The sequence below is a fragment of the Amaranthus tricolor genome, chromosome 9 (genome assembly GCF_026212465.1).
Source record: "Amaranthus tricolor cultivar Red isolate AtriRed21 chromosome 9, ASM2621246v1, whole genome shotgun sequence".
Classification (NCBI taxonomy): domain Eukaryota; kingdom Viridiplantae; phylum Streptophyta; class Magnoliopsida; order Caryophyllales; family Amaranthaceae; genus Amaranthus; species Amaranthus tricolor.
In genome coordinates, this window is record NC_080055.1 from 16942083 (window position 1) to 16951056 (window position 8974).

Consider the following 8974-nt stretch of genomic DNA (forward strand, 5'->3'; position numbering starts at 1 on the left):
CTTATTTGAGTATATTTTAACAAGATAGATCTAGTTTAAAAGAAAGTAAGCCTAATACGGGTCGATGATGTGCTTATTTATGTGCACATTTATGACTCCTTTTATGTGCCAAGTCTGAAGTTTATCAATGATTTTATTCATACATTTACCGTTCTATGGTGTTTTGGTTGTTTAGTGGTTATTCCGGGTATTTTTGAGGGCAACGGGGTTGATATCTGTGCATTTGAGGCATTGACACGTTTATTGAGGCTTTTTGGAAGACATGCTAAGTTTGGAGACACACTTGGTGTCTCAAAGGCGCAAAGATTGCCGAAGCACAAGAATTCGGCCAAATGGCAACACGATTTGCACTAGTGGAAAAAACGTATCTGCTGCGTGATATTTGTTGCGGTTTTTAGCAAACGCAGCATTAAATAGCATAAAATAATTAGAAAAAAAATAAAGATTAAATGTTATGGTTATTAAAAAACCGCAGCAAATAAACTATTTATATGCTCCGATTTGTTGTTGCCCGCAGCAAATAAGTCCCTACTCCCTAGCTGTTTATATGTTGCGGTTCCTTGTTGCCCGTAGCAAATAAGTCTCTAATAAATTAAAAAAAACCGCCTTTTAACGTTCCATTTTCATAAACCCTTATACTGTTGCATAAACCCACGAAAACACACACACTGTTTCATCATCTTCTTCTTCTTCAAGCTTCACTTTTTCTTCAAACCCACAAAATTTCATCATCTTCATCTTCATCTTGCTAATGTCTTCGTGCATTTCTTTAAGCTTGCTACTGTTCATCTTTATTCTTCAAACCCACGAAAACATACGCACTGTTCCACCATTGTTTGCAATAAAAACCCACGAAGAAGTTTGCTTCAAACCCACGAAAAAGTTTGCTTCAAACCTACGAAAAAATTTGCTTCTTCTTCACTGTCTTCATTCTTCTTCTTCATTTGCTTTAAAAACCCACAAAAAAGTTCAAGGTATTTCGGTTTCATTTGGTTTTTGTTTTTTGTTTTCCGTTTTTCTTTTTTTGAGAAATGGTTATAATTACTAATTTTGTTTTTCTTGTTTCATTGTAGGCCACATTGTAGCTATTCTTCATCAAGATAGACAAGGTAATTTCTTTTGATACCAATTTTCATCATTTTTCAAATTTTTAGTGTTAAATGGTGTATTTATTATTTATAGTTTAAATGTGATTTTATTTAGAATGTATTAGTTGTTAATACTATATTTGTTCAAGTTTATATCATTAGTATGTTAATTATTTTTTTTTATATGTATGAATATTAATATAAATGTTAATTAATTAGTTGTCCAAATTTATAAATGTGATTTTATTTTTATTGTTCTTACATGATGTTAGTATTAGTTGTTAGTATGAATGTTAATAATGGTTATTAAAATAAATATAATTTGGACAATTTAAAACAAGTTGTATTATTATTAGGGTTAATTAGGGTTTAAACAATGTTGTTATTAGAATATACATATTTTTTGAACAATTTATAGATTATGAAGGTTAATTATTGTAAATTAGGGTTAAATGAATGATTATTACTTAGGATGACAAAAGATCATTCTTGGATATATGGAAGCATTGAATCGTCAGAATTTATTGATGGCATATTATAATTTTGTAGTATTGCCGTTGAGCATCAAGTTAGGACGGGGAAAGTTGGTTTTTATTGCCCATGTGTCAAGTGTGGCAATGTATCAAAGGTAGATAATGTTGATATCCTTAGGGAGCACATACTTCGACGTGGGTTTAGGCCTCAATATCATGTTTGGGTTTGGCATGGTGAGGAGGGAGTTTACAAAGAAAAAAGCGTTGTTGAGGATGTCAATAATGTGGATGTTAATGAGGACGTAGTAGATCGTGTTGATGGGTATGAGATAGATGAAGAGAATATCGATGAGGATGTAGATCGTGTTGATGAGATGATGGAGGGAGTCGAGGATGAGTTAGGAAAACGTCCTCGTGTTTTTGACTTGTTGACAGAGGCTTCTCAAAAGCCTTTGTACCCTGGATGTACAAAGTTCACCAGACTAACAGCCGTGTTGACAATTTTCAACATTAAGTCAAAGTTCAATTAGAGTGACACTAGTTTCGCAATATTATTAGAAGCGTTAGGTGAGATGCTTCTTGAGGGAAATGAACTTCCAAAGTCGACATATTATGCCAAAAAGCTCATTGTCCTATCGGCTTAGAATACTAGAAGATTCATGCGTGTCTGAATGATTGTGTATTGTATCGAAATGAAAATGAGAACTTAGAAGAGTGTCCTAGGTGTAGGTTATCGCGTTACAAGCGTAAAGGAGCAGGGGATGCTAAAGGGCCCCCGCTTAAGGTATTGTGGTATCTTCCAATAATACCTAGATTGAAGCGTTTGTTTTCTATAAAGAAACATGCGTTAAAAATTTGAGGTGGCATGCAGATAGAGTGAAGAAAGGTCACTAGCTCACACATGCATCTGATTCTTCGGAGTGGAGAAGTATTGATAGGTTGCATAAGACATTTGGGGATGAAGTTCGTAATTTAAGACTCGGACTGTGTACGAATGGAATGAACCCATTCGGCAATCTTAGTTCTCAACATAGTACTTGGTCGGTACTGTTAGTGATCTATAATTTGCCACCTTGGTTGTGTATGAAGCGTAAGTACATTATGCTTTCGCTTCTTATCTCGGGTCCTAAACAACCTAGAAATAACATAGATGTATATCTTGCACCTCTCGTTGAGGATTTGAGAAAGATGTGGGATGAAGGTGTTTCCGTGTTTGATGCACATGCTAATGAGGAGTCCACCTTGCGTGCAATGCTGTTATGCACCGTTAATGATTTTCCGGCATATGGCAACTTATCAGGTTATAAGAACAAAGGGAAGAAAGCATGCCCAATATGTATCGATGACATGGAATCCACGTGGATTCCTAAGTTCAAGCATGTATTCATGCACCATCGAAAGTTCCTCCCACGAGATCACCAATATCGTAAAAAGAAAAAGATGTTCAACGAGGAGGTTGAGGACCGTGTAGCTCGTCGACCGTTGACCGATTATGAGGTTTACAAACATGTTAAGAGAGTTGAGACTGTATTTGGTAAAACAGGGCAAGTGTAAGAGGGTGAAGACCGACTATGGAAAAAAGAATCAATCTTTTGAAAGCTTCCATATTGGAGAGATCTATAGGTTAGATATTGTCTTGACGTTATGCATATAGAGAAAAATGTATGTGATGCCATACTCGGGACACTCATGAACATTCCGGGTAAGACAAAGGATGTTAAGGCCATGCGAGATTACTTTGAATCTAAGGGTATTCGTCCGGAGTTGTAGCCACAGGTTAAGGTGAGTAAGAAAAGAAATAGAGCTGATGAAGTTGGTGGCAGTAATAAGGGAAAGGGCAATAAGAATAAGATGAGTAATGAAAAAAATTATTTGCCTCCAACTTGCTACATTTTGTCCAAGGCAGAGAAGCGGGCATTTTGTGAGTCTTTGTATGGCATTAATGTTCCATCTGGGTACTCATCCAACATGAAGAGATTTATGATCCTAAATGGTGAGTTGAAGTTAGGAAGCATGAAATCTCACGATTGCCATGTAATGATCCAAGTGTTCTTACCAATTGCAATCCATGGAATACTGCCAAAATATATGAGATATGTTATTACCGAGCTATGTTCGTTCTTCAACACAAGTGTTAGTAAAGTTCTTGATCCCTTTAAGCTTGATGCTCTTCAAGTCAACGTGATTGTAACTTTATGCAAGTTTGAGATGTATTTTCCACCTTCTTTTTTTGACATAATGGTTCATCTTATTCTCCATCTCGTTCGTGAAATCAAGCTTTTGGGTCCAGTTTTTTAAGGTGGTGTTATCCTTTTGAGAGACACATGGGAGTTTTACAAAACAAAATAAGATATCCAGCACAACCCTAGGGGAATATGATTCAAGGCACTGTGAGCGATGAGATTGGTAACTTTATAGCCGAGTATATGGCCATGGCAAAGCCTATTGGACTTCCCACCTCTCGACCTAAAGGAAGGCTTGAGGGAAAAGGAACAATTGGCTCCAAATCGATCAAACCTCCTCGAGAAAGTCTTCTACAAGCACACTTATATGTGTTGCATCATATTCCAGAAGTCCATCCTTTTTCTAGAATGAGCATTTTAATATATTGCGCACCAAATATCCTTCTAAAGGGGATAGAGCATTGATGCAGTTGCATAATCAGACATTTATTGATTGGTTTCATAATCGAGTAATATGTGAAGAACTCAAGGGTGTATTTGAAATTGTTAAGTGGTTAGCTTTTGGTCCTCATGATGATGTCAACAAATATGAGGGTTACGATGTCAATGGGATCACATTTTGGACTAACGGTCAAGATAAGAAGTCATGTTATCTCCAAAATAGAGGGTTTTCTATTTTGGCGTCATCTACATTTTACGTGAGTGCCAAGGATCCATCGTCGATTGATGCTAAATTGTTATACTACGGGCAGGTACATGAAATATGGGAGCTTGACTACTCTAGTTTCACTATTGGTCTTTTCAAATGCAAGTGGGTAGATAGTAATCGATGATGCATAAAAAATGATGACCCTTATGGATTCACTCTTGTAGACTTAACTCATTTGCGTGATAGTGAGGAGCCATTTATACTAGCCACACAGGCCAAGCAAGTATTCTACAATGTAGACCCGTCTGATAAAAAATGGTCTATTGTTGTACCGGGAAAAAGAAGTATCCTTGGTATAGGTGATGTTGAGGATGAGGAAGATTATGATGCTTTTGAAGACTCCCCGCCCTTTATCAATAAAAAATTTTTGGATAAAGATGATGTAGATGTTGGTTATACGCATGTAGATCACACAGAAGGAATACATTTGAATTAAGTGATTCACAAGGTATATGAAGTATTTATACTTTTTTGGCACTTTCTCCCATACTTGATATTACGTGCTAAGTTGCGTTTTTAAGGTTTTTAAAGCGTTTTTGACACTTTCTCACATAAAGTGGTTCAAACTTGGTTTGTTTTGAATGAAACTTGGCACATAACACTATTTGGTATATGTTATTGTGTTGAAATGGTTAGAATCGAAAACAATAGTCATATGCTTGATATTACGTGCTAAGTTGCGTTTTTAAGGTTTTTAAAGCGTTTTTGACATTTTCTCGCATAAAGTGGTTCAAACTTGGTTTGTTTTGAATAAAACTTGGCACACAACACTATCTGGTGTATATTATTGTGTTGAAATGGTTAGAATCAAAAACAATAGTCATATGCTTGATATTACGTGCTATGTTGCGTTTTTAAGGTTTTTAAAGCGTTTTTGGCACTTTCTCACATAAAGTGGTTCAAACTTGGTTTGTTTTGCATGAAACTTGGCACACAACACTATTGGTATATATTATTGTGTTGAAATGGTTAGAATCAAAAACAATAGTCATATGCTTGATATTACGTGTTAAGTTGCATTTTTAAGGTTTTTAAAGCATTTTTGACACTTTCTCGCATAAAGCGGTTCAAACTTGGTTTGTTTTGCATGAAACTTGGCACACAACACTATTTGGTATATATTATTGTGTTTAAGTGGTTATAATTGAAATTACGTTCCTATGTTGTTCTAATATATTTATATTCATATTCATTCAGGTACTCATCTACAATGCATCTTTTCAGAGATGAAATTGTTCCCGAGATTGAGACTTCTGATAATGAGCATCATAGTGAGTCGAATAAGGACTATAATCATGAGATGGAGAAGGACATAATTGATGATGACCATGACTCCAAAGAGAGGGCTGACAAAGAGGATTTGAGGTTTTTTCCACTAGTGTTGGTCAAATGTGTTAATGAATTCCAATAATCTTTCTGTAATCAGCTAATGCATCTAATTAAGGCGAATCACAACAAAAATTGACTGAATGGTGCTGGGTGAAGCTCTAATATGATTTTTTATAATCAGCAAATATCATATAAATTCGAGCAAATGGCTATGATTCTACCGCATGATCGTTAATTCGACTGAATGGGACGTGATGCATAGCACTAGATTTCTACCCTTTCGTTGAGGTTCGACCAAACCTTTCTTCCATTTGGGCAAATGGTTATGTTTTCTACGTCTTTAATTTTCTCTCTTATCTCGACTTGTGGGTTATTAAGAGCATTTTAGGCAACAACAATTTAGCAATTTAAACCATCTAATCTTTGTAGAAGGGAGCATAGGGCACATTTTACATTAGTTTTGCATACAATAGAGATTTAAGTTTTCATTCGTTTTATCTAAATTTCTAATTTCTAGAGTTATTGCTTTTCTTCCGAATTTTCACATTTGTGCTTTGTATTTAAGGTTGGTTTTGGATTCATTTCAATTCATTTGAAGTATTAATCTTCGTTTGTAAGTATCACTTCTTAAAAGAAGTTCAACACTTAAATTGACAAGTCAAGAGGCAAGGATCAATAACATCTATACAAACCCCCTTCAACACAAATTTGATGATGGTGTATTTGATGGTCTTGGGTCTGATGCATCTGTGACACCTATTGAGCTAAGGAGTGACCAAGAGGGCCATTGAGGGTGTTAAGAAAGACTTCTCAGTCGATCAGGTGTTAGCATACTTGACCAGGTATATTTAAAAGATCTAAGTGAGAGGATAAAGGTGAATATTATACTCTTTTACTCCGAGAAAACTCAAATATCTTTGCTTATTCAACATTTAAAAGTACAGGATGTTGGACATTTAGTGTATACTCCAAAGAAAAATTACCTAGGACTACATATAGTAGTGGGACAAGTTAAATTAAAATACAAGGTCCAAAGAGTTCAAAGGAAGGACAAAATGGCAAAAGCAAGTACCAAGTTAGTAAGAAAAGTGGACTCGGCTTTCCTGTGGGTCAGGACCACTGCCGAGTTAGCTTTGGGTGCTGACCAGCTCCTGTGTGCCTTTTCGTCTACTTTGAACAATGGGCATTGGATTCCGTTTCTTGTTCAATTCTAATTATTTGTTAAAAGGCTGTTTAAGGCTTGGACTAATGCTTAAGAATGCCACTAATTAACATGGTATTTAAGTGTGGTCATAAAGCTTGATCATCAATATGGTAATTAGTATCCCATGACCCTTGGTTATACTATGACTAGTGTAAAATAGAGGGCTTTTGGTGAAGGATGTATACACCAAGTTTCTGAATTCCTATTTTATTCCTTGCTTTCTCTTTTGCTTGTGATTTTCAAAAAGAGTTGTAAACTTTTTGTCAATCTTCCAAATTATATAGTGCATATAAACACTTTGTTGTTAAGTGATATACCTTAAGTACTAAGGGGATATTGTGTTGTTTGTATCTCTTTGTGAATTTTCACATTCAAACCCAAGTACCTTTGTGGGGGAAATATCACAAAAGAAAAGTGATCACACGCCTATAATAAGTATAAGTTTTCGGGTGACGGTCTTCATTGCACAAGAATCTTCAAACCATTCATCGGTTTAATTGTGTAGTTCTTTAGCCATCAACAAAGGGTGAATACAAATTTCTCATTCTCTGTAATTTGAATTTTATTATTGTGTAGTAACCTTTTGTGATATTTTTTCTTCGGGATGACAAGTATCAAGGAAATCACATCCAATTTCACTAAGTTGGAGAAATTCGTCCATGTTGATTTTTGTCATTAGCAAAAGATTATGATGAGACTTCTCACTAACCTGAATGTGGCCTACGTTATTAGCACCTCAAGCCGAAGGAGGCGGAAAACAAGGAAGAGGAACAAATGGGAGAATGACGATTTAATTTGTCGGGGTCATATACTCAACGGGATACAAGACTCGTTCTACGACATCTAACAATACCATATCCGCTTAGGAATTGTGGAAAAGCTTGGATAATAAATGCATAGCGGAGGATGCTAGCTCCAAGAAATTTCTTATACGTAACTTTTAACTCTTATATGATGGTTGAGAATCGCCCTATCATTGACCAATTTCATGAACTTCAAAGGATGTATGCTTACATGTTTATTTATGAAATTAAAATGGACAAAAATTTCATTGTGGCAAGTATTACAGACAAGCTGCCTCTTTCTTGGAGGGATGTTAGACATGCTTTAAAGCATAAGAGAGAAGAGAAAAAACTCTCCGATCTTGGACAAAATATTGTTGTCGAGTCTAGCATAAGGGCTCAAGAGACCAAAGAATGAAATTCCTAATTTAGTTTACATTGAGTAACGTTTATGTTTTACAAGAGACCTATAAACGTCACTGAACCATTATTTGATAATGGTAGAAGCTTAATGTTGCTAAACCTATTGGGTCACACTGTATCAATGTGTGAGATCATTTTGTGTGTTTGGACCTATATTAGTCCAGGTTTTATGTGATTAATCTAGTTGGAATAGATTTTATTCATAATTTTACTATTTAATATGGAGTTAAATTAAGTAAATAAATTGAATATGTAACTCCCAAGCATTATATGTTTAACATAATGGACCTTTAATGGTTTTTATGAGGCTCTTCAAATACTCAATTAAGCTAAATACTCTTATTAATTAGTATTGTTACCAGTCTCTCCTATATGACTTTGGCTGCCATTTAGCAAAGTCTTTTAATATGTGAGGATATTAATTTTGAGGAGGTACAGACTAATAAAAAGTGTAGCTTTCAGTGGGTTCCTTAAGTTTATAAGAAACTTGAGAGTAAATGTGAGTTAAAATATATAAGGGGTTATATACGCACTAAATTAGTTTAATAATTGTTCTTAAATATCGTATTAATATACGAGGTCTCGCAAGACATTGTGGATAAACTGCATTAGAGGAACTTCATTTGCGGTTCTTGTCTCGTGGTTATACTTTGCTAGTGGATTCGCGCTATAAAGATATAATTTCTCATCTCAATATTTATTTGTTTCATCTCATGTCAATAATTGGGTCTTGAGAAGGTTTTAGTTTTCCACATGTTAAAAGTTAACATTACTAGAACCCAA